The 27,457-nt window shown below is 41.1% G+C and overlaps 1 pseudogene; it reads right to left on the bottom strand.

Moving 5' to 3' along the window:
* Positions 344-27,066, bottom strand: LOC108638400 (annotated as a pseudogene).

The following is a 27,457-nucleotide window of genomic DNA, read 5'->3' on the forward strand; positions in this document are numbered from 1 at the left end:
TAGAAACATAAACCTCAGTTTGCCTGGTAGAATCACAGAAAATTTGAACTAGTTAAGTAAAATTTGATGACCCATAGGTAATAAATACTGCATATAACCCACAGAATCCCAGTGTCAGAATTGTGTACTGTAGGTGTCAGAGACACAGCAATCCAGGAATCTGGAGAGAATGAGGAGCTCCAAGTCATAACCTGGGTGGAACTGTGGTTTGTGAGTGTCAGATGACTTTCAACTAACATGGATATCTTGAAAAGAGCTGTTAAGTTCTTAGAACAAGGGAATTTTGAAGTCATGGTATATTTCTTTTGAACCAATGGCCTTCTCCAACTTAGTTCTAGAATTCCTAAGTAGCTGATGTTAGAAATTCTTTTCCCAAATTTACCCTGGGCTTGCTAACATGGAGTTCTTTCACCATTTGAATATAATGCTTCTTCCATACACCCTGCTCATAGGGAGTTGGGGAGATATTGATGTACCAGTTAAACCGTAAACATTTTAGCATCCAGAGCTGATCCAGTTCAGTTAAATTCTTCCAACGCCAGCTCACCTGGAAAAAATTCAGTTTACATGTCCACTTTCTCTAGGTTTTGAGCCGTCACCCTGGTACTGAGAGAACTTCTTTTTTTTTTTTTTTTCTGGAGTGGGTTGCCATGCCCTCCTCCAAGGGATCTTCCTGACCCAGGGATTGAACACACTTCTCTGCACTGCAGGCGGGTTCTTTACCACTGAGCCACTGGGGAAGTAGATTCATGGATTCATTCATGAATGAATCAGAGCAAACATAATTTTAACTAGATAAACCACGCCTGGAATTCACAAGTAGTTTCTTTTTGGTCCTTTTCCTCCAAATCACAACCAAGTTATTCTTACCTGAAGTGCTTCCTAACCAGGCAGGAAGATTTTTTTTTTAATTGGAGGATAATTACAACATTATGACAGTTTTTCCATACATTGGCCATAGGTATACATGTGTCCCCTCCAACCTGAACACCACTTCCACCTCCCTCCTCATTCCAGGTTCTCACAGAGCACTGGCTTTGGGTACCCCTTTTTCTTTTCTTTTTTTTTTTAATGTTAATTCAGACAGAATCCAAGTCAACTAATATTTATCGAGCACCTATTAACCATCCTCGTCACAACCTGAAGTATAATTAATGTACTCCCCTTGTAAATGGGGAAACCAAGATTTAGATAAGACTTTGGAACTTCCTAAAGATCTCTGGCTATGCCATAGCCTTTGACTGTGTGGAACACAATAAACTGTGGAAAATTCTGAAAGAGATGGGAACACCAGACCACCTGACCTGCCTCTTGAGAAATCTGTATTCAGGTCAGGAAGCAACAGTTAGAACTGGACATGGAACAACAGACTGGCTCCAAATAGGAAAAGAGTATATCAAGGCTGTATATTGTCACCCTGCTTATTTAACTTCTATGCAGAGTACATCATGAGAAATGCTGGGCTGGAGAAAGCACAAACTGGAATCAAGAGTGCTGGGAGAAATATCAATTACCTCAGATATGCAGACGACACCACCCTTATGGCAGAAAGTAAAGAACTAAAGAGCCTCTTGATGAAAAAGGAGAGTGAAAAAGTTGGCTTAAAGCTCAACATTCAGAAAACGAAGATCATGGCATCCGGTCCCGTCACTTCATGGAAAAATAGATGGAGAAACAGTGGAAACAGTGGCTGACTTTATTTTTCTGGGCTCCAAAATCACTGCAGATGATGACTGCAGCCATGAAATTAAAAGATGCTTACTCCTTCAAATGAAAGTTATGACCAACTTAGACAGCATATTAAAAAGCAGAGACGTTACTTTGCCAACATAGGTCCGTCTAGTTAAGGCTATGGTTTTTCCAGTAGTCATGTATGGATGTGAGAGTTGGACTATAAAGAAAGCTGAGTGCCAAAGAATTGATGCTTTTGAACTGTGGTGTTGGAGAAGACTCTTAAAAAGTCCCTTGGACGGCAAGGAGATCCAGCCAGTCCATCCTAAAGGAGATCAGTCCTGGGTGTTTATTGGAGGGACTGAAGTTGAAGCTGAAACTCCAGTACTTTGGCCACCTGATGCAAAGAGCTGACCCATTTGAAAAGACCCTGATGTTAGGAAAGATTGAAGGCAGGAGGAGAAGGGGACAACAGAGGACGAGATTGTTGGATGGCATCACCAACTCAATGGATGCGAGTTTGGGTAAACTCCAGGAGTTGGTGATGGACAGGGAGGCCTGCTATGCTATGATTCATGGGGTCACAAAGAGTCAGACACAACTGAGTGACTGAACTGAACTGAACTGAAGGATCTCTGGGAGTCTGTGTATGAAAGTTGTATGAAGGCTACAGAAACTCCAGTTGGCATATTGCTTATGTTTTCCATGATATGCTTCTGTTTTCCCTCCATTCTTATGATTTAACTAAATATATAAAGAGAACACAGTGACTAATACTATATTGGTGTGTCCTAAATAGCCTTTAAGATTCAACAGAGCATTAAGTATTTGTCCTGGGGACTTCCCTGGTGGTCTAGTGGCTAAGATTCTATGCTTTCAGCGCAGGGGGCCAGGGTTTGATCCCCCGTTAGGGAACTGGATTCCACGTGCTGCAACTGACACCTGGTGCAGCCCGATTAATACATTTTTTAAAAAGTATTCTGTACATTCCATTTTCATAGCATTATGGTCAATCCTACATATCCAGCAAATGGTGGAGGTGACCCTATTATGTGTAGTAGTTTTTAAAATAATTTATTACAGGTTTTAAATAAGTCTTAGTAGAAACTAGAGTCAAGTCCGTATATAGAGACTAGGCATTCCATGTCTCTTATCAAGAATTGCAGATATGATAGCTAATCTTCACATTCATTTCATCCTTGGAAAACTGGCCTCTTTTCCAAGGTTAACTCAATAATAAATAATGTTTGAGTGCCCCCAAAAGGAGCAGAACACTCTGTAATGGAATTCGCTACCCATCCATTTGTTTATCTATCTGTCTCTCTTCCTCCTTCCTTCCATCCATTGTGTATGGAGTTTCTATTACATCCAGGATTATTTTATGGGCTGAAGATAAGACATGTAGGGGAGAGGGCAGCAGAAGGGGGCACAATTAGGAGAAACAGTAGGTTCAGGATCTAGATGGAGGAAAAGGCTTAGAGGATCTGATACAACACTGCAGGCAGAAGCAGAGATCACAACCACTTTGTGCAACCCAGAATGAAACTGCACTGCCCTGAATCCTCATATGGTTAATTAATTCAATCAAGCTGTGGAGTTTGGGAGGGAGGGGATGGGGAGAAAGTTTTTCTTAATTCTCACCCTTTTCACCTTTTGACTTAGATCGGGTTTAGACCTGGGTAGTTAAGTTGGGGTTTCCCCTCCTGCACTGGGGATACATAAAATTTTGCTTTGTTTTTTATTTTTGCTGCTTTTTGTCTGTTTAAAACTAAACAGGAATGAGGAAAGTTGAGGGTAGGTAAGTTCTTTCAAACTGTAAGACAACCCTCAACACAATTTTAAACAGCACAAAGCTCATCTTGGTGCAGAGACTTTACTGTTTACTTTAAATCTAGCTAAAGAACAATTGCCTCACAGTCAGTTCTAGGAAATAAAATACGATGCTGAAATCTACCAAGATTGACATATGGCACACATAGATGATCAGTTCAGTTCAGTTCAGTCGCTCAGTCATGTCCGACACTTGGCGACCCCATGAATTGCAGCACGCCAGGCCTCCCTGTCCATCACCAACTCCTGTAGTTCACTCAGACTCGCGTCCATTGAGTAGGTGATGCCATCCAGCCATCTCATCCTCGGTCGTCCCCTTCTTCTCCTGCCCCCAATCCCTCCCAGCATCAGAGTCTTTTCCATTGAGTCAACTCTTCGCATGAGGTGGCCAAAGTACTGGAGTTTCAGCTTTAGCATCATTCCTTCCAAAGAAATCCTAGGGTTGATCTCCTCCAGAATGGACTGGTTGGATCTCTTTGCAGTCCAAGGGACTCTCAAGAATCTTCTCCAACACCACACTTCAAAAGCATCAATTCTTCGGCGCTCAGCCTTCTTCATAGTCCAACTCTCACATCCATACATGACTACTGGAAAAACCATAGCCTTGACTAGACGGACCTTAGTCGGCAAAGTAATGTCTCTGCTTTTCAATATGCTATCTAGGTCGGTCATAACCTTCCTTCCAAGGAGTAAGCATATTTTAATTTCATGGCTGCAATCACCATCTGCAGTGATTTTGGAGCCCAGAAAAATAAAGTCTGACACTGTTTCCACTGTTTCTCCATCTATTTCCCATGGAGTGATGGGGCCAGATGCCATGATCTTCATTTTCTAAATGTTGAGCTTTAAGCCCACTTTTTCACTCTCCTCTTTTACTTTCATCAAGAGGCTTTTTAGTTCCTCTTCACTTTCTGCCATAAGGGTGGTGTCATCTGCATATCTGAGGTTATTGATATTTCTCCCGGCCATCTTGATTCCAGCTTGTGCTTCTTCCAGCCCAGCGTTTCTCATGATGTACTCTGCATAGAAGTTAAATAAGCAGGGTGACAATATGCAGCCTTGACATACTCCTTTTGCTATTTGGAACCAATCTGTTGTTCCATGTCCAGTTCTAACTGTTGCTTCCTGGCCTGCATACAGATTTCTGAAGAGGCAGGTCAGGTGGTCTGGTATTCCCATCTCTTTCAGAATTTTCCACAGTTTATTGTGATCCACATAGTCAAAGGCTTTGGCATAGTCAATAAAGCAGAAATAGATGTATTTCTGGAACTCTCTTGCTTTTTCCATGATCCAGCGGATGTTGGCAATTTGATCTCTGGTTCCTCTGCCTTTTCTAAAACCAGCTTGAACATCAGGAAATTCACGGTTCACGTATTGCTGAAGCCTGGCTTGGAGAATTTTGAGCATTACTTTACTAGAGTGTGAGATGAGTGCAATTGTGTGGTAGTTTGAGCATTCTTTGGCATTGCCTTTCTTTGGGATTGGAATGAAAACTGACCTTTTCCAGCCCTGTGGCCACTGCTGAGTTTAGCACTTTCACAGCATCATCTTTCAGGATTTGAAATAGCTTTACTGGAATTCCATCAACTCCACTAGCTTTGTTCGTAGTGATGCTTTCTAAGGCCCACTTGACTTCACATTCCAAGATGTCTGGCTCTAGATGAGTGATCACACCATCGTGATTATCCGGGTCATGAAGATCCTTTTTGTACAGTTCTTCTGTGTATTCTTGCCTTCTCTTCTTAATATCTTCTGCTTCTGTTAAGTCCATACCATTTCTGTCCTTTATTGAGCCTATCTTTGCATTAAATGTTCCCTTGATATTTAAGATTATCTATTTCGTATCGCATCTCCCTGGAATGGTAACATTCTCATTGTGAAAAACAGGGAAAATTCTGAGCAACCTGAAGAAAAACCATACCCAGAACCTGTCAATCAGAGATGACCAAACATTATCAACAAGCTGGTAGAGTTATTTTCCTTTCTGTTTTTCAGGTATATAGGAAAGTAAAATTGGGAAACTGCATGCAATTTAAAATCATGCTTTCTTCATTTTACACACAATAAGCATCTCTGTTCTTCCAAAACACGTTTTCTAATGACTGCCTAATAATTCATTATATGGCGGAATGATACTCTATTACTGGGCATTTAAAACGCTATGGTTTTTAAAAAAAAATTGTTTTCAATTTTAGAATAATATGTGTACATCAATACTAAATTCAAAGATACCAAGGGGCACACTGCACAAAAAGTAAAAAAAAAAAAAAAGCCTCTCTCATCCTTGTCATCTAGCCACTCATTTCCCTCCCTGAATGTAACCATTATTACTGGCTTCTTGTGTGCCATTCCAGAACAGCAACAAATATGGATACATTCTTTTATTCTTCCAAAGTGGTAGGATAATTCTGCACCTTTGTTGTTTTATTGATGATATACTGAGGAGATAGTTGCAACCAGTCTGCTATTAGCAGACATTTCCATTGTTTCCAACCTTTTGCTACTACAAACAATGATGCAATATTCTTATATAGACATAAATTTTGCATGTGTTAAAGTATACCCATCAGACAAATTCCAAGAAGTGAAACTACTGGCCAAAGGTAATCTTATTTTTTTTAATTAAATTTTTTTTTAAGTTTTTAGCCATGTCTCATGGCTTGTAGGATCTCAGTTCCCCGACCAGGGATCAAACTCACACCCTTGGTAGTGAAAGCCACTGGATCGCCAGGGAATGTCCAGGAATCTTTATTTAAAAATTGAGTACTACCAAATTGCTCTCCTTGGTGTTTGCATCAATTTATCTATGAATGCACAACATATGAAGGTGCTTGTTTCCCCACACCCCTAACAATATAAAATGTTATCATTAAAAAAGAAACTAAAAAAAGAAAAAAAGAAACTCAATCCATCTGAGTCACAAACGATGGCATGAAAATGAGGCTAAGCATTTTATCTGTTTTAGAAACATCTGCTTTTCTTTCTGTGAACTATTTGTTCACTTCCTTTGCTCATTTTTATGCTAGGCTTTGCTTTTTTTTTTTTCTTCTTAATGTAGATTTATAGTCATTCTTTATTTTTATGTTTGGGAACGCATGTAAGAATTAAAGATTTTAAAATTTAAAAAAAAATAAAAAATTAAATTTGAAAAAAAAAAAGTCATTCTTTAAAAAATAAGAAAATTACCCCTTTGCTGGCAATATGTTTTTCCCCCATTTATTTTAATTTGGGGGGCCACACTGCAGCAGTTTGTGGGTTTGTAGTTTCCCAGCCAGGGGCTGAACCTGAGCCCTCATCAGTGAAAGCACTGAGTCCTAACCACTCCCAGGGAGCTCCCTCCTGTTTACTGTCTGTATTTATTTACAGTTCTCTTCTCTATGGAGAAAATTTTAACTTTTATAATCACAACTTAAAATCTTGCTTTCTTTATTTATAAAGCATATACAATATATATTCAAAATATATAAAATAAATAAAGCAAGATTTTAAGTTATACATTTTCTTTTGAGGCTCTGAATATTATACGTTACTCATAAAGTCTTCCTTCCCTAGATTTCCTTTAATTACATTTTTTTTTCCCTTTAGTCGTGCCTGGTGGCTTACAGGATCTTAGTTCCCCAAACAGGGATTGAACTTCTGCCCTCAGCAGTGAAAGAGCAGAGACTTAACCACTGGACCAGGGAATTCCCTCCTTTGAGTAGGGAATGGTTTCCCATAATTTCACATCAATCTTTTATCCTTCTAGAATTTTTTTCCAGATACTGCCCGATTGTCCCAACACCAATTATTAAATACGTCATCTATCTTACTGCATTCATTTTCTTAATTTTAAAAGCTAAAGTTACCATGTGAATGCACAATGACCGGTAATTTCTGGTCTTTCTAGACTGAGAAGAAATCAACAAATGACTATCAATTTTATATCTTAAAATATATACTTGAATACACCATGAAATTATTTGTAAGAAAATAATGGTCAGATGCTTTTCCAACCTGTGAGCACATTTGCCCACTCTGAACTCCTTTAGTCTCACATGCTTCTGTTTATTTATCACATTAGCACCTTATTTCATGCTTTTCTATTTATGAATGGTCTGCACTCTACACTTTAAGTTTTACTCTGGTCCTCTGCTGTGCAATATAAGACTATTCTGATGATGAACCATTATATACATGTGTATATATTTCCCCAACTGGCTAACTATTTTACAGATACTTAACGATGCCTTACTTTTTCTCCCCTTTGAGCACTAAGTGCACAGCCAGACACAAAGAGATGGGGCCAATCCAAACTGTGCAAACGAAACGTGGTGAGCGTCTTGGCAGTGCTCGGGTTTGTATGTGTGCTTTCTTTTTTCCCTCAAGTTTCAGTGTTTTCTAGGCTGTCTTTACAAAACACCAAACCCTGCTTCTTCATCTGTGCCTGTGCACAGCAACAAAGGCTTCGGGGGTCCAGGAAAGAAAAGGTGTATAAAGGTAACACCTTTGGGAGCTTGGTGGTAAAATCCAGAGCTTCTGCTGGAATTTTCTCCTGAAGCTTTCAACAGCAGAACTTTTGCTGTGACAGGGAGCAGCATTCTAACAGGACTGTCAAGAGTCTTCTCCTCTGGTGTCCAGCCATTTGTCAAACTGGAAAAAAATTTTAAAAAAAATAGCTCCAGGTTTAGTCTGACACCAGTGACGCATTATGAAAGAGATAAAGAACTGCATAGAAAGTGAGTTTAGTAACTTATTCTTAACGAATTGCATGCATTTCCTTCCCTAACAAGTGCACCCCATGTTTTGCCACCTACCTGTTCTTTCTCACATTTGTGTGTGTGAGCCCAAGCAAGGCCGGTGTGGACATAGACGTGCACTTGACCTTAAAACTTGGAGTTACAGAAAAATTGGGGAGCTGGTCATAGTCATAAGCTGAGAATATATACAGACTTGTAAAATGTAGATATTTAACTTCTGATGGGGCTACATCCCAATTAATCCATCATAAGTTGAAAATATCATAAATTAAAAATGCACATAATACACTTAACCTACCAAACATCCTAGCTTAGCCCAGTCTACCTTAACGTGCTCAGAACGCTTACATGGACCCTGATGCTTGTTGCTGTTGTTTAGTCGCTCAGTCATGTCCAGCTGTTTTGCGACCCCATAGACTATAGCTCACCAGGCTCCTGTGTCCATGGGATTCTCCAGGCAAGAATACTGGAGTGGGTTGCCGTGCCCTCCTCCGTGAGATCTTCCTGACCCAGGGATCAAACCCGAGTCTCCTGCATTGACAGGGGTATTCTTTATCACTGAGCCACCAGGGAAGCCCTCACATGAACCTACAGTTGGGCAAAATCATCTACCACAAAGCCTATTGTATAACAAAGCATTGACTAGTTCATGTAATTTATTGACTACTATACCTGGAGAAGGGAATGGCAACCCACTCCAGCATTCTTGCCTGGAGAGTTCCATGGACAGAGGAGCCTGGTGGGCTACAGTCCATGGGGTTGCACAGAGTTGGACACGACTGATGCAACTTAGCATGTACACAAGCACATTGAATGTGAAACCAGAATAGCTGTCTGGGTACTAATGGTTTTAAGTGTATTTGGCCTGTACTCTTGTGACCAAGTGGCTGACTGGGAGCTGTGGCTTACTGGCTACCCAGCACCATAAATGAGTATCCTACTGCACACGGCTAGCCACCCCTCCCAAAAAAAACCCAAATACAAAATTTTAAATATGGTGTCCACTGAATGTCTTTCACTTTTGCATCACTGTAAAGCCAAAAAGTTGCTAAGCCAAAGCATCTCAAGCCACGGACTGTCTGTACAATCTTAAGAGAAGACACCTGGGCAGTCAGTCTCCCCCCACAGTTTCTACATCAGCTCATTAGTGATTAAAACTCCAGGACCAGAAACAAACCTTTGCATTTACAATTAGAGATAAGGCAATACAAGCAAATATCTCTGAGAAGGGGGAGTATATAGTGTTAAAGTCCTGTGTGTGTGTGTGTATGTTCTCAATCACTCACTCTTGTCTGACTCTTTGGTGAGCCCACTAGGCTCCTCTGTCCATGGAATTTTCCAGGCAAGAATACCGGGATGAGGAGCCATTTCTTATTGCAAGGGATCTTCCCGATCCAGGGATCGAATTTGTGTCTTTTGGGTCTGCTGCATTGGCAGGTGGATTCTTCACCACTAGCACCACCTGGGAAGCCCCAGTTAAAGTCCTGCTGCTGCTAAGTCACTTCAGTCGTGTCCAACTCTGTGCGACCCCATAGACGGCAGCCCACCAGGCTCCCCCGTCCCTGGGATTCTCCAGGCAAGAACACTGGAGTGGGTTGCCATTTCCTTCTCCAATACATGAAAGGGAAAAGTGAAAGGGAAGTCACTCGGTTGTGTCCGACTCTTCACGACCCCATGGACTGCAGCCCACCAGGCTCCTCCATCCATGGGATTTTCCAGGCAAGAGTACTGGAGTGGGGTGCCATTGCCTTCTCTGAGTTAAAGTCCTACTAATATGTAAATGATTGATATGATTGGAAAGGAAAAGTTGATAGGAAGACCTGGAAAAAAAAAAAAATAGTGCCAGAGACAGGAAGTACATGCCAAAGCAATCTGGGGCATACCAAACAAACGTTTGGGTTACTTCACAATTTTCCCCAGTGATGACCCCAAACCAGTCCCAAGATTAGTGACTGATCAAAGATGAGAGCGTGAGAGCTGGCCAAAATCAAAAGAAAGGTTCTTTGGGAACAGCTAGCAGCGGAAGGAGCTGTTATCAGAGTCTAAATCTCTGTTTTTCTTCTTTAGTCCATTAGAGAAGAGAAAACAGAAAAGTTTGGGGCTACTTGCATTTTATCGGAGAAGGCAATGGCACCCCACTCCAGTACTCTTGCCTGGAAAATCCCATGGATGGAGGAGCCTGGTGGGCTGCAGTCCATGGGGTCGTGAAGAGTCGGACACAACTGAGCGACTTCCCTTTCACTTTTCCCTTTCATGCATTGGAGAAGGAAATGGCAACCCACTCCAGTGTTCTTGCCTGGAGAATCCCAGGGACGGGGGAGCCTAGTGGGCTGCCGTCTATGGGGTCGCACAGAGTCAGACACGACTGAAGCGACTTAGCAGCAGCAGCAGTTATTATAAAGTAATCAGAATTTTATAATACTTTAGTTTTAATCATAAAATACATTGACCACCTAAAAAGGCATGAAAGTGAAAGTGAACGTGAAGTCGTGTCCAACTCTTTGCAACCCCATGGACTGTAGCCTATCAGGCTCGTCCGTCCATGGGATTTTCCAGGCAAGAGTGCTGGAGTGGTTTGCCATTTCCTTCTCCAGGGGATCTTCGCAACCCAGGAATCGAACCCGGGTCTCCCCCATTGCAGGCAGATGCTTTTACTGTCTGAGCCACCAGGAAAGCCCTGAAAAAAAAAAAAAGGCATATAAAGTAAAAATGTATTTTTGACAAGCCTTATGACAAGTCAACTTCTTTGTAATCAACTTCTTTGTAATCTATTTTTTTAATTAGTTGGAGTACTTCTTGATTAAAACCAGTCACTGTGGGACTTCCTTGGAAGTCCAGTGGTTAAGAACCCGCCAGTGCAGTGGACATGGGTTCCATCCCTGGTCTGGGATGATTCCACGTGCTGCAAGGCAAGTAAGCCTGAGGGCCACAACTGCTGAGCCCACACGCCACAGCGACTGGAGCCCAAGCACCCTGGAGCCTGTGCGCTGAACAAGAGAAGCCACTGCAGCAGGAAGACTGCGCACTGCAAGCAGAGACGAGTGGCCCCACGCTCACGGCAACCAGAGAAAGCCCGCACACAGCAGCGAAGACCAGCTCAGCCATGGACAAACCAGTAAAAAGAATCTGCCTTCCAACGCAAGGGGCTAGGGTTGACACCTGCTCGGGGAACTAAGATCCCACATGCCACACCTAGGGAAAGCCTGTGAGCTGCGACAAAGACCCAGTGCAGCCAAACCAAAGAATTTTAGATAAAACAAAAACTAGTCAGTGTTACCAGTGCTCATCAATCTCACTTTGGACACTATTATTCAAGGGGTGGGGGGGGGGGGACTCTCAAATGAAATTTAAAAAATCAGAAACCTTAACTTACAAATAACTGAATAAAACGTACTCACGTATGAATGTTCCCAGATTTCCCCTCGGCCTGTTTCTGCACAGTCCATATTTCTAACTAACATGATATGAGACTTCTTTCCTTTGGGGATGGGTTATTAGAACGATAGAGAAGCTAGACCAGAGTGGCGAGGGCCAGGGGAAGGACCAGCCCACGATGCTGCGGTGACCTCTAAAACAAGGGGCCAGTGGGGGGCACATGGAGACAGGAGAGCTGCAGGGTTTTGGCATGTAGGCAGTTTGTGGCAGTTCAAACTGGAACTGCCTTTCCAGCAGTTATACAGTGTGAGAGAACTGGGGGATGAAGAAAGGGGGTCTGGTAAGTAGTGTTATGAGTTCTGAATTGAATCCCCTGTGATTTTTCTTTGAGAGACAACATGAAAATTGGTATTCATCTTTAAAATTACTTTGGGCAGTGCTACGTGCTACTCTGTAGAAACTGAGCTATGTGGGGACCCAGGATGATTAGGGAAGAAATTTTTATGGGATATAAATATCACTACAGTAAACCAGAAACAACCCCAAATGCCTCACAATAGTGAATCACCTCAGCAACATGATAAGAGAAAATATGGCATTAAGGATGCATGGGGGCTTTGGGAGTGAGGCCATTCAGAGTCTCACTAAGAATCTCTTAATTTCTTCCTTTATACATTGATTGAATAATTATGTCTAAATTTAGAGTTACTGGAAAGATTAAATAAATGAAAATATGTATAAAATTCCTAAAAGAGTGTATGACTCATTGTACTCATGGTAGCTAATATTATAAACAGTGGTCCCCAAACTTTTTGGCACCAGGGACCAGTTTCATAGGAGAGAATTTTTCCAGGGACTGGGGTACAGGCAGGGAGGGATGGCTTCGGGGTGATTCAAGCACATTGCATTTTGCTGTAGTTCAGTCGCTCAGTCATGTCGGACTCTGCAAGTCCACGGGCTGCAGCACGCCAGACTTCCCTGTCCTACGCCATCTCCTGGAGCTGGCTCACACTCACCGCCACTGGGTCAGTGATGTTCTCCTACCCTCTGGCCCTCTGTGTCCCCTTCTCCTCCTGCCTTTAATCTTTCCCAGCATCAGTCTTTTCTAATGAGTCGGCTCTTCGCATACAGTGGCCCAAGTATGGAGTTTCAGCTTCAGCATCAGTCCTTCTAATGAATATTCAGGACTGACTTCCTTTAAGATTGACTGGTTTGATCTCCTTGCAGTTCAAGGGACTCTCAAGAGTCTTCTCCAACACCACAGTTCAAAAGCATCAATTCTTCATCACTCAGCCTTCTTTATGGTTCAACTCTCACATCCATACATGACTACTAGAAAAACTACAGCATTACATTTATTGCGCACTTTATTTCTAATGTGATGCCACTGCTGATCTGATGAGAGAAACCAATGGGCCTGTGGCCCAGAGGTTGGGGACCCCTGTTATAAAATATCATAGTGATGTTAAAAATAAGCATGAGGGGTAAATCATTAGATATACAAATAATTAAATTAAAAAGCATACAGTTACCATGTTTGTACATTAACAAGGACAGGAAGCACATTTGCAAGGATTGAGGTCAGCTCAATTATTGTCATGGGGAACATGACAGAAGGAGAGAACAGGCTCAGATTGAAGAACAGTGATTCAGAATGAATATAAAAGAACATTAGGACTATAAAGTGCTGAAGAAATCTATAAAAGAACACATTCAATCCTTTTCCTCAAGAGATTAAAAAGATAATTACAATGGTTTCTCATTTATTTCCCTGATTATAACAGTCAAAGATAATTTATATTTGGCTTTGATAGGTGTTCTTTGCCTTGGGGGTTTCTCCTTTCTAACTGTGTTTATTTAGTCTAATAGAAAATGAATTTTCATTCCTTGAACTTCTACCAGGTGAAGGTGGGTAGATGACTGAGAAGAATGCTTAACAGCTGGGGAAAATCCCCTTGGAATTTAAAAGGTGCTGGGAATAATCCAAAAAGTAGATAATCCATGGAAGAATTAACTGTACATGAATTTGGTAATCACCCAGTATCTTTCTCTTTTCAATTTCTTTTTAAATTGAAGCATTGTTATTTTACAGTGTTTTTGGTATCTAGCATAGTGATTTGTATATGTATACACACACACACAAACACACACACACACATATATTCTGTTTTAGATTCTTTTCCACTGTAGGTTATAATAAGATATTAGATGTAGTTCCTTGTGCTATACAGTAGGTTCCTGGGTTTTTTTTTTAATCTATTATATATATATATATATATATATATATATATAATAGTATATATGTATCTGTCCCACATCTCTTGCTTCAGCTTTTCAAGAAAAAAGAGCCATACCATCACAGCCAGGGATCTAATGTGTGAGGCAGGGGAGCAGCTAGGACCATTTTCTTATCCTAGTCCCATGTATGATACCTCATTTTACAGTTAGTTCCTTTTTAATATTAATATCATATACTTAGTATACGACATTGTGCTACATTAATTTATGCTATACTATCTTACATGACCATCACTGGTGACTCAGTGGAAAAGAATATGCCTGCCAAGCAGGACACAGGGGGTCAATCCCTGGGTCAGGAAGATCCCTTGAAGAAGGAAATGGCAACTGGCTCCAGTACTCTTGCTCAGGAAACCACATGGACAGGGGAGCCTGGTGGGTTTACAGTCCACGGGGTTGCAAAAGACTCTGACATGACTTAGTGACTAAACAGCAACAATACTATCTTATATCATATCATAATTATATTTTATAGTTACTTTTAATGCCTTTCGGGATTTCTTGACAATAGGATTGTGAAAATCCCATTTTCAGTAGGATTTTCAATAGGATTGTGAAAATCCCTAGTTGTCACAAGGATTCTTGCTGCACTTTCAAGATGTGAGGACCATTACTAGAGCATCAGCGCCACTCACCTCACACCAAATGGCAAGGAAAGGAAAGTTCTCAGGCAGTGAGGTCAAGATGAAGGAAGAGGCTGTTTTTGTTTTTGTTTTTGTTTTGCTTTTTGGCTATATTATCCTGGGCTTCACTGGTGGCTCAGCTGGTAAAGAATCTGTCTGCAATGCAAGAGACCTGGGTTTGATCTCTGGGTTGGGAAGATCCCCTGGGGAAGGAAATGGCAACCCACTCCAATATTCTTGCTTGGAAAATCCCATGGACAGAGGAACTTGGCGGGCTACAGTTCATGGGGTCAAAAAGAGTCAGACATGACTGAGCATGCACACATGGCTAAATATAAATACTTTTTGGATTGTCTATCATTGAATAGGTTTCACATTACATCTTGCCCCTTGCTATCCAGATTGTTTTTAAAAGTGACTTTACTTCTAATATTAGATTGAGCTTTAAAGCCAATACTTGACTCCTACAATGAAAATCCCAAGTAATGCTTAAAAAGTTTAAAAATCAGTATCCTTGGGCTTCCCTGGTGGCTCAGTGGTAAAGAATCTACCTGCCAATACAGGTAACATGGGTTTGATCCCTGAACTGGGAAGATCCTACATGCAGCGGAGCAACTAAGCCCGTGTGCCACAACTACTGAGCCTGTGTTGATCCCATGCACCACAACTTAAACGAGAAGGCTCTAGAGCCCAGTCTCTGCAACAAGAGAAGCCATGGCCATGAGAAGCTTGCACACCACAACTAGAGAAAAGCCTGTGCAGCGAGGAAGACTCAGCACAGCAATGAATAAAGGAAAATTTTTTAAAAATCTGTATGCTTACTTCTCTCCTTTCTTTTTTTTTTATTGAAAATGCATTCCTTATGCTATCAATCTGTTATGTTGTTCATAAAACACACAGACAAATAAAGCCTAAAACCTAAAATGGAGAGAGAAAACTGAATAAAAATAAACTGGAAATATCCCCTTCAAACTTAATTCCTGTGGCTTTCATGGAGGTATAAAGATTACCATATGATCTAGTGAATTTATGGAATAAGTTTGTTGTTGGGCAAAAGAGAAAAACCAGCGAGTATCATTTATTCATTTAGAAAATATTTATTAAATGCCTGATAGCATCAAGCAATGTACAACACAGAGAATGGTAAAACCATGCCTGACCCTATAGTTTGGCTGATTGGAGTAGAGAGATAATTAGTGATCTTTGCAAATATCAGTGACCTTTGAAATATATGCTTCTATTAGTTATGATAAAAGAAAAGAATTAACAAGATCTTTTTAAAAGTTTGAAGACCTTGAATTTTATCCAGGGTGATATTAAAAATGTTTAACAACTGGCAATGCTACCAACCAATCAAAATAGGCAGAGGCTGGTCAGCCATACCAATGAGTTCTGCCTGAATATTAGCCCTGGTTGTATTAACTTAGGGATTTCCATTCATAGTAAGTAGAATGAAAATGCAAATATAGTCATTTTAAATATGTCCCTTTTCATTTTATCTATTTGCTTTTTTTGTAAGTCTCTTTTTTAAGTTGTTGGTAACAAAGTTAGTTTAAAAACAAATACAATATGAGAAAAACTTAGCTAGATTTTAAATTTCAGGTATTTCTCATTTTGCCATTTTTAGTGAATTTATTTTATAAAATTTAACTATTATTTTGAATAGATATTACCTTCACATGATTAAAAACATTCACATGATTAAAAATTGAAAAGACACAAAAGGCTATCCAGGTAAGAGTCTCTTCCACCCTTTAGACAATTTTCCTGTCTGAAGGAAATCAATATTGCCCCTTTTCTTGTAAAAGTAAAAGTAAAGTGAAGTCGATCAGTCATGTCCAACTCTTTGCGACCCCACGACTGTAACCTGCCAGGCTCCTCTGTCCATGGGGTTTTCCAGGCAAGAATACTGGAATGGGTTGCCATTTCTTTCTCCAGGGGATATGTAAAGTCTTCCAGAAACATTGTGTACATGACTTATTTTTCCTTCTTTAGGTTAGTAAATATCTTTAGACTGGAGCTTGTAGACCAGCACAGAAAAGAAGTGGTCACTAAATCAGACAAACAAGAACAGTAAGATACAGAGCTTTATGATGGATTGAATGTTTATGTCACCCCTAATTCCTAAATTGAAACCCTAACCCTGTGGTAATGACCCAGGGAGGTGGGTGGGGCCTTTGAGAGGATTAGGTCATGAGGGAGAGCATTCATATATGGGATTGCAAGCATCCATGCTCAGTCACTCAGTTGTGTCCGACTCTTTGCAACCCCATGGATTGTAGCCCACCAGGCTTCTCTGTTGATGTGATTTTCCAGGCAAGGATACTGGAGTGGGTTGCCACTTCCTACTCCAGGGGATCTTCCTGACCCAGAGAGCAAACCAGCGTTTCCTGATAGGCAGGCGGATTCTTCACCACTGAGCCACCAGGGAAGCCCTCATGAATGGGTTTAGTGTCCTTTATTAAAGAGACTACAGAGTGACCTGTTAGCCCTTTTGTCAAGTGAAGACACACGGAGAGTCTCTGAGCCAGAAAGCAGGTTCCCACCAGACACTGAGTCTGCTAGCACCTTGATCTTGGACTTTCCAGCCTCTAGAACTATGAGAATAAATTTTCTGCTGTTTATAAGCCCCCGCCCCCACCAGTGTTTCGTTATAGCACCTGGGATGGACTAAGACATACGGGAAAATGAATCTCAGTAACTCACAGGGTAGGATATTCTGTCTCCGGCCATACTCTGGGGCAAAGATGCTCCCTTAAAAGGAAAGAAGGCTTTGACTGTATGCTTTAAAGATGGACAATTTCAAGTTCATTATATACATCTAGAGTTAAAGAAAGCAAAGCATATTTTTTTAAAAGGGATCCTGATTTGTTTTTTTAAATTAAGGTACAATTCATACACCACACCACCCAGCATTTTCGTATATTCACAAGGCTATAAAGCCAGCACTACTGTCTAATTTCAGAATGTTTTCATTACCTCCCAAAATAAATTCCATACCCATTACAGTCAATCACTCCTCACCTGCTCCCTGGCCCCTAGAAACCAGTCATCTATTTTCTGTCTGTATGGATCTGTCTATTTTGAACATTTCAAATCAGTTCAGTTCAGTCACTCAGTCGTGTCCGACTCTTTGCGACCCCATGAATCGCAGCACACCAGGCCTCCCTGTCCATCATCACCTCCCGGAGTCCACTCAGACTCGCGTCCATCGAGTCAGTGATGCCATCCAGCCATCTCATGGAATCATATACTAGATGGCTTCGGTGTCTGGTTTCTTTCACTCAGCATGCTATGTCCAAAGTTTATCTATGTTGTAGCATATGTGAGCACTTCATTCTTTTTTCTTGCCCGTGCTTTTTAAAATTTAACCATTTTTAAGTGTACAGTCCAGTGACACGATGCACTCACATTGTTGTGCAACATGCCCACCATGCATCTGCAGAACTGTTTTTATTTTTATTTTTTTTTAATTTTTTTATTTTTTTTTAAATTTTAAAATCTTTAATTCTTACATGCGTTCCCAAACATGAACCCCCCTCCCACCTCCCTCCCCACAACATCTTTTTAAAACTCAAGCTGAAACTCTACCCACTAAATAACGTCCCTATTTCTTCATAACCTCTATTTTACTTTCTTTCTCTGTGAATTTGCCTATTCTAAGAACTTCATAAAAGTGGAATCAAACCATATTGGTCCTTTTGTATCTGGTTTCTTTCACATAGCACAATGTCTTCAAAGTTCATTCTTGTGAGTAGCTTGAAACAGAACTGCCTTTCATTTTAAGCCTGAATACTATTCCATTGTTTGGCTAGACCCCATTTTGTTTACCCATTTCTCACCAAATGGACGTTTGGGTGTTTACATTTTTGACGATTATGAATAATGCCACTGTGAACATTAGTGTACACATTTTTGTATGACCACGTTTCCAGTTCTCTTGGGTGGAAGAGACTCTCAATGAGACTGCAGAAGAATTTGATGAGTAATACACATTAGCCAGAGATGGATAGAGTAAGTCCCCTCATACAAACATTTGAGTTTCGAACTTTCAAAGATGCGAATGTGTGTTCGCATGTCCAATCACATTAGTTCATGTGTCTGGCGTGCACGGTCACGTGTGTCCATCCTCTACAGGTGGCTGTGCTTTTGTGTACTTTACAGTACAGTAGAGCAGTTTTTTCATTTCAAGCCCAGGATGTCTGGAAGCAAGCTTACAAACAGCGGGGTGTAGCCAGTTGTGTTAGTTGGGTACCGAGGCTGACTGTGTTGGATTTATGATCAAATTGGACCTATGAATTTGCTTTTGGAACAGAACTCATTCATAAAGAGTGGACTTACTGTACTTTGATCATGGACAACGGTCATTGAGACTGTTTCCTTTGAGAAAGGGTGAAAGTAATTTAGATATGGATATATAGATTTATATACATTCCTTTGTTAATGTTCTTTTTCATTATGATTTATTCCAGGATACTAGATATAGTTCCCTGTGCTATACAGTAGGACCTTGTTGCTTAGCCATTCTAAATGTAACAGCTTGCATCTACCAACCCCAAACTCCCGGTCTGTCCTGCTCCCTCCTCTCCTCCCGCTTGGCAACCACAAGTCTGATCTCTACGTCTGTGAGTCTGTTTCTGTTTTGAGGGTAGGTTCACTGGTGCCACAGTTTAGATTCCACATATAAGTGATATTCATATGGTGTTTGTCTTTCTCTTTCTGACTTAGAATCAAGTATACTTTAAATAGTTACCCATTTTCAAGCAGAGCTCTTCTTTCTTCAAATACCTATCAGTTCAGTTCAGTTCAGTTCAGTCTCTCAGTCGTGTCTGACTCTTTGTGACCCCATGAATCGCAGCACGCCAGGCCTCCCTGTTCATTACCATCTCCCAGAGTTCACTGAGACTCACGTCCATCGAGTCCGTGATGCCATCCAGCCATCTCATCCTCGGTCGTCCCTTTCTCCTACTGCCCCCAATCCCTCCCAGCATCAGAGTCTTTTCCAATGAGTCAACTCTTCGCATGAGGTGGCCAAAGTACTGGAGCTTCAGCTTCAGCATCATTCCCTCCAAAGAAATCCCAGGGTTGATCTCCTTCAGAATGGACTGGTTGGATCTCCTTGCAATCCAAGGGACTCTCAAGAGTCTTCTCCAACACCACAGTTCAGAAGCATCAATTCTTAGGCACTCAGCCTTCTTCACAGTCCAACTCTCACATCCATACATGACCACAGGAAAAACCATAGCCTCAACTAGACGGACCTTAGTAGGCAAAGTAATGTCCCTGCTTTTGAATATGCTACCTATAATTTTAAAAAAAAAGATTGAATGATTTCATATTTTGTGGTTCAAAATACCCATTAAAAAGACATCGTTAGGACTTCCCCAATGGGCCAGTGGTTAAGTATCTGCCTGCCAATGCAGGGGACATTGGCTCAATCCTTGGTTCCAAACGATTCCACATGCCTCGGTGCAACTAAGCACAAGTACTACAAGTACTGAAGCCTGCCTGCCCTGGAGCCCCTGCTCCCCAACAAGAGAAGCCGCCGTAATGAGAAGCCTGCTCACTGCAGCCGGAGAGTGGCCCCTGCTTGCCAAAACCAAAGCAAGCCCATGCACAGCAATGAAAACCCAGCACAGTCAAAAAAAAAATAAATAAAGTTTTAAAAAGACATCATTAAAGAATCAATCACTAAATATTGCCAGTCTTTTCCATTTTATCAACTGAGTAAAAGAGACAGATTTTGTACCTGAAAGGGTAGCTCTATTTATAACTTGGGCAAACTTTCCTTTTTCTCAGTTTCTCCATGTGAGACAATTCATCTTAGAGAATAAATAATTTTTTAAAGGCAAGAAATAAGAAAAGAATGGAACTATAAAGTGAAATCATTTTTGGGATATGAAAGGCGATGACAAAACTGACAAAGGAAAAATAGGAAAACGGACAACCTCCCTCCAAATATTTCAGCATTACTAGTATTAGAACTTGTGAAATTTATGAGTGAGTAGCTCTGTTTTTTTATTTCATGAGTTCACATACCAGTGGGTGTACATTACATATATGTTTGCATATGTGCGCCTCTGGGCTTATAGTTCAGTGTTTATCTGTATAGTTTTGTTGTTATATACCACTGAGGACAGAAACTATATCTTATTCACCTTGACTTCTCCACTGCAGAGTGCTGTATGTGGCATATTACAGGTGCTCAAGCTTGCTGGAAAGAATGAATACGCTTGTGACAAATGAATATCCTTTGGATGTATCGCTACCATGTGAGTGTATTTACATATTAGTGGAGAGGTGTTTTCCTGAGCTTCAGTCATTTGTGTATCTATCTGAATGGGTGAGGAAGGGACAACTTGAGTGAGAAGGTTTGGCAGAGGAGGGCAAGCTGGAGCCAGGAAGCAAGAGACAGCAGGTAACAGGTGTGACTGTCTCTCTGGCGCCCACCCTGCACTCTGTCGGCTTTCAAAACCGGACTCCATGTTTTCCCATCCTCCTGGCACTTTCTAAATTCTCTCACACTGTCAGAACATTCCTATTTAGAAACTAGCTCAGGGCTATTTCTTCCCTTTTGTGGAGGAGGACGAGGAGCTGGTTTCATGCTTCCAACAGATCTGTTTTCCTTCCTTTTTTTAGACTCTCCAATTCTGCTTTCAAAGGGCAGGCAAAATGGAGACTGAAATAATTGATTCAACAACAACCTCAAGGCCTGTAAAATGCCATCTTTGCTACTAAGCAGGGAATATCATATATCACAGGTAGAGACTTTTTATACTTCAGAGAAGAAGAAAAAGAATACCATTTTCTCCTCCCTCCTAATTAACTGCCCCCTGGGCCACTAGGACCCTCAAATAACTGTGACCGATAATCTCAGAATTTTTAGATGACAATAGAAGAGGGGATTTCCCTGGTGGTCCAGTGGTGAAGATTCAGTGTTTCCACTGCAGAAAGCAAGGGTTCAATCCCTGGTTGGGCAATTAAGGTCATACAAGCCAATGTAGTGGTCAAAACAAGCAAACAAAGAAAAAGAAAATAGAAGAGAGCCTATAAAATAAAATTAAAAACCTATAGAATTTTTCAGAAAACTGAAAAATTAGGATTCAAGGCTTTCATGGTGGTCCAGGGGTTAAGAATCTGCCTGCCAATGCAGGACATACAGGTTCCATTCCTGGTCGGGGAAGATTCCACATGCCTCGGGGCAGCTAAGCCAGTGATCCACAACTATCGATCCCGCACGGCCTAGAGTCCACGTACTGCAGCTAGAGAATAGCCCCCGCTTGCTGCAACCAGAGAAAGCCCTCATGTACCAACGAAGACTCGGTGCAGCCAAGAAAAAATAAAGAATAACAAAAAAAAGAGAAAAATCAGGATTCACACATTTCCTGAACCCTTCTCTTGTCCTATCAAGCATCTAATTCCCCTCCTAAGTCTCGGGCACCAGCAATTCTCTGGCTCCCACTGGTCTCACTCTTCCCAACTCCTCCTCCACTTGCAGCCCATGCTCCACCTGGCCTTTCTGGGATTTGCTATTGCCCACCAGGTGATTCTGTTCATTTTCTCTTCCCAGGTAGATTACAGCTACTTTCCCTTATATGATCCACAGGTTCCAGGGGAAGCTCTCAACAAAACACCTGCTGACTGAACAACAACAAGAGATTCAGATGTCATAGGATTTTAGGGCTGAAAGGAATCTTAGGATCTTTTTGTTCACTTGTTCTGTTTTAGAGAAGATAAGCAGAGGCCCAAAGGGTTACCTTTATAGATTTTAAAGAAAAATCATTGGTTCCAGACTGTATGTTCAACTGAATAATATACTTGGTTCCTCACTAAAAAGCCATGTGGTACAAGCGTGCTTAGTCATGTCCAAGTCTTGGAGAACCCCTGGACTGTAGCCTGCCAGGCTCCTCTATCCATAGGATTTCTCAGGCAAGAATACTGGACTGGGTTGCCATTTCCTACTCTAGGGGAATCTTCCTGACCCAGGGATCAAATTCACGTCTCTTGCATGTCCTGCATTGACAGGCAGATTCTTCATCACTAACACCTAGGAAAACCTGCTAGAGCCATGGTCTTTCTATTCTGACCCCCAACCTTGATCTTCCCTATTCTGACCTCAAGCCCTACATTCTCAATGAATTGCTGCCCATGATTTGACCTGACAGTGGGAAAAAAAAAAAAAACAATTAGGTCCCAGGATGACAACCTCCTTTCAAAAGGAGGTTGGGAGGACCATCGTGGTGTCCAATGACAAAAGAAGGCATCAGAAAGAAAGGGGCACTGACCTGAAGGGGTGTGGAGAGTCAGTGAGAAAGTGGCAGGGGGACTTCCCTGGTGGTCTAGTGGCTGAGACTCCACACTCCCTATGTAGGGGGCTCAAGTTCCATCTCTGGTCAGGGAACTGGATTCCACATGCTGCAGCTAAAAAGATCCCACACGCCGCATCTAGAGACCCTGCATGCCGTAACAAAGACCCAGTGCAGCCAAATAGATAAAGAAAATAAATATATAAATAAATAATAAAGTCAGTCATTGATAATAAAATAAAATAAAGAAGGTAGGAGATAGGGTCTTTAGAGGGCCAATGACCAAGTCTAAGCAGAGTGCAAGCAAATCCAGTTCTTCACCAAAAGGCGATTAGAGTCAGGTAGGAACTGATAGGCATGAGGGGCAGAAAGAGAAACATTAGACAAACTCAGATCTGGTTCTGACTCTACCCTTGACAAGAAGTATAATTTGGAACAAATTATTTAACTGTCAGGCCCTCAGGCAGACTCAGAATCTTATAGTCTCTGGTTGGGAGCAAGTCTTCATTCCAAGGATTTGCAATCAGATTTTTGATCTTAAAAAGCTGGAAGAGGATAAATTGGGAGTTTGGGATTAACATATACACACTGTTATATATAAAGTAAATAACCAACAAGGACCTACTTATAGTACATACACTACTCAGTATTGTGTAATCACCCATAAGGGAAAGACTCTGAAAAAGAATAAATATGTATAAGTGAATCCCTTTGCTGTACACTTGAAACTAACACAACGTTTTAAATCAGCCATACTTCAATTAAAATTTTTTAAAAAAGCCGGAAACAGTATCACTTCAAGTGGGAAACATTAGAGAGAATCGTCTTTCCTTGCAGAATGCTGCCGTTTGTTTACATCACAGTTCACTCAGAGCCTGCTGTTAAGTCAAAATCCCATGGTCGTTATTTTAGTCTGTTGACACTGTAGTTGCATATTTCACCAAGTGACATCATTACCATGGAGGAGTAAGACATTTTGGGGCTCCTAAATGATCGATGGATGGTGGTTAGGTGCTTTTTCTCAGAACACCCTTTTAACTACATGTGTACTGAACTACATGTGTGAACCATATTAAAAAAAAAAAAAAGAAATGTTGATCGCTTTCAATTAAAACACTAGATAGAAAAAAAAAACCCTACACTAGACAGCAAAGAAATACATACTTATAAAACATTCCTCCTCTCAACGTTTTCACAAGGCCTGAATTATCTTGTAATCTGAGGATGCTATAATTTTGGTCTCTACATTTGAATTCAATCTCTGCTTAAAGCCTCTTGTGAAGTCAGACTCCTATGAGGTTTATTTTAGACTGAAACAGTTTCATATTTTTCATTTTACTACAGAATAGAAAAAAGGCAAAATTAAAAAAAAAAAAACAGGGACTTCCCTAGTGGTACAGTGTTTAAGACTCTGCGCTTTCAATGCAGGGTGCCTGGGTTCTATCCCTGGCCAGCAAACTAAAATCCCATATGCTGTGCAGTGTGGCCAAAACAAAAAAAGAGGACCTCAAAATTACGCTGATCATTGGCAAATGCCCTGTTGTAGAAGTGTAGAGAAGCCCTTGAAGTTATCGTATGGACACGGTCTGCCCAGCTCTAAACTTAGGTATCTATTTTGAACCCCTTTCACAGTGTCAGAATGTTAGACCTGGAAGGGACCTTTGAGGTCATCTGATCCAAGCCACTCAATTTCCAAAGGAAGGTAGCAAAGATCAGAGGCGTAAGAGACTCACTGATGTCAAGCAGGAGATTATTTAGTATAGCTGATCTGGAACCTGTGTTTTTCAATTCTCAGCATTACTGTTCTTTGCTCACTTTTACTTATATTTGTTTTTTAAATTCTTAAATATCATTGCACTGTATATGGTAAAAAAACAAAAACTCTCTCTTCCAACAGACTTCCTTCCCACTCTTCCATGTCGCCCAACTTTTCAGGGGAAACCACTATTGATAGTTGGGCTTCTCTGGTGGCTCAACCAGTAAAGAACCCACCTACCAATGCAGGAGACATAAAGAGATGTGGGTTTAATCCCTGGGATGGGAAGATTCCCTGGAGGAGGGCATGGCAACCCACTCTAATATTCTTGCCTGGAAAATTCCATGGTCAGAGGAGCCTGGAGGGCTACAGTCTGTGGAGATGCAAAGAGTCGGACCAGACAGAGCACATGTGCACACACTATTAACAGTTTGCTGTATACATATGCAAATTCCATGTGTGTGTCTAAGCACTGATACATTCATTCACATACATATGGGTATATACACGGGCCAAGATTTTTTTAATTTGTATTATATTTAATTTTTATTGAATTATGATTGACATATAATGTTAGTTTCAGGTGTACAACATGGTGATATGACAGTTTTTTAATTTTAATTATCTTTTTATTGAAGGATTTTGCTTTACAGAATTTTAGTTTTTTCTGTCAAACCTCAACATGAATCAGCCATAGGTATGCATATATCCCCTCCCTTTTGAACCTCCCTCCCCTCTCCCTCCCCACCCCATCCCTCTAGGTTGATACAGTGCCCCTGTGTGAGTTTCCTGAACCATGTAGCAAATTCCCATTGCCTATCTATTTTACATATGGCAGGCTAAGATTTTTGAAAATACTTTTACTCCAAACTAGAACCTAACTAAATCAAAATAAAAATGGGGGGGGGGGGGATAAAATGGGAGTTCTGAGCAACAAAATAAATATCATTCCTAATAGAAATTGTTGTTTCTCTTATCATTGCTCATCTAGAAATTACATGAAATTTTAAAGCATTTGTATTTATGTGACTGCACTGGGTCTTAGTTGTGCCGTGTGGGCTCTTTAGCTGCAGCATGCAAACTCTTGCCGCATGTAGGATCTAGTTTCCTGAGCACAGAGGGAACCCAGGCCCCCTGCATTGGGAGCACAGACTCTGAGCCACTGGGCCACCAGGGAATTCCCTAGAAATTCTCATAAAATTTGACAAAAGCTATTCAGGCTTCCCAGGTGGAGCCAGTGTTAAAGAACTCACCTGCTAGGACTTCCCTGGTGGTCCAGGGGCTAAGACTCCATGCTCCCAATGCAGGGGGCCTAGGTTTGATTTCTGGTCAGGGAACTAGATCCCACATGCTGCAACTAAGGGTTCACATGCTTCAACAAAAATTGCAACCAAATAAATTTAAAAAAGAAAACTCACCTGCTAATGCAGATGATATAAAGGACACTGGGTTTGATCCGTGGGTCATGAAGATCCCTTGGAGGAGGTCATGGCCACCTACTCCAGTATTCTTGCCTGGAGAATCCCACAGACAGAGGAGCCTGGCCGGCTATAGTCCATAAGTCTGACACGACTCAGTGACTAACACACATGAAGGGTCCTCACTGCTCTGCACGGTGGGTAGGGTGGAATTTATCCTTTGGAGCAGTCTGTTATTGCTTTTGCTTCATAGGATTAGCTTGGTATTTTACAAAGATCGCTCTGGGACCAGAATAGAGGACGGATTAGAGACAGTGAAACCAGCTGAGGGGTTACTGCAATGTGCCAGGCGAAGGGGGGTGAGTGTGTGAGCTGAGAACGTGGAGCCAGATGTGCACCAGTCAAAGGAGAAGAGGGGTCTGGATGAAGAGACCTCGGAGGACGACTCACAGAGCCTGGAAACCAGTTGGAAACGGAGGTGAAGGGGAGCTGGCAGACAGTCCGCCTTCTCATCTCCTAAATCTTTTTTAAAATATTTATTAATTTATTTGGCTGTGCTGGGTCTTAGTTGCAGCACACAAGGTCTTCAGTTGCAGTATGTGGGACTGAATTCCCTGGCCAGTGATAGAACCTGGGCCCCAGCCCTGGGAGCAAAGAGTCTTAGCACTGAACCACCAGGGAAGTCCCTAAGATCTTTCTGTCTAAGCAGGAACTCTGTATCTCTTGCCAACTCTGGCCATGTAACTGGGGCTCAATTAAAGTTTTCTTTATTTTTGTTCTAAATTTATTTCAGTTTTTTTCAATTAAAATTTTTGAAGAAATCCTTCATTTTGTTTTTTTTATCCACTATACAGTCCTAAGCAATTCCTGTTCATGTTTTGATTACCAAAATTTTAATGCTTTTTTTTCCTTTAAAGCATGATTTCAACTAATAAAATAGTTCTTATTACTCACCCGGTCATTCAAAAGCTGATGGTTTAGGGGTGTCCAGGTACTCATCTTTGTCTGCATTTTGGGACCATTTGTGTTTTTTGGAGGTGCAAATTCCATCATGAAATAACTGGATATTCTTCTGTAAGAAAAACTACACCTGCAGAAGAAATGAATCATACAATCTTCAGAATACTAAAAACACTCATACCATATAATCTTCTTTAGTACACTGGGGCAGGGACTAGGGGGAGAGTAACATTTACTGGGAATGTTTTATATGTCAGGCACTTAACAGGTTTGCTCAATTAAAATTCATAACAATATGGTAAGGTGGTGGGTTTTAGCTTATTTTACAGATGAAGAAAATGAGGCTCACTGAAGTTACATGCTTTGCCCAGAGTTATACAGACAGTAGGTGGTGAAAGAGGGAATCAGACCCAGGTCTGTTTAACTCTGTTTGATTTTCATTGGACCAAGGGGAAAAAAAATCAGAATCACTCTTAGCTAAGAA

The sequence above is a fragment of the Capra hircus genome, chromosome 20 (genome assembly GCF_001704415.2).
Source record: "Capra hircus breed San Clemente chromosome 20, ASM170441v1, whole genome shotgun sequence".
Lineage (NCBI taxonomy): Eukaryota > Metazoa > Chordata > Mammalia > Artiodactyla > Bovidae > Capra > Capra hircus.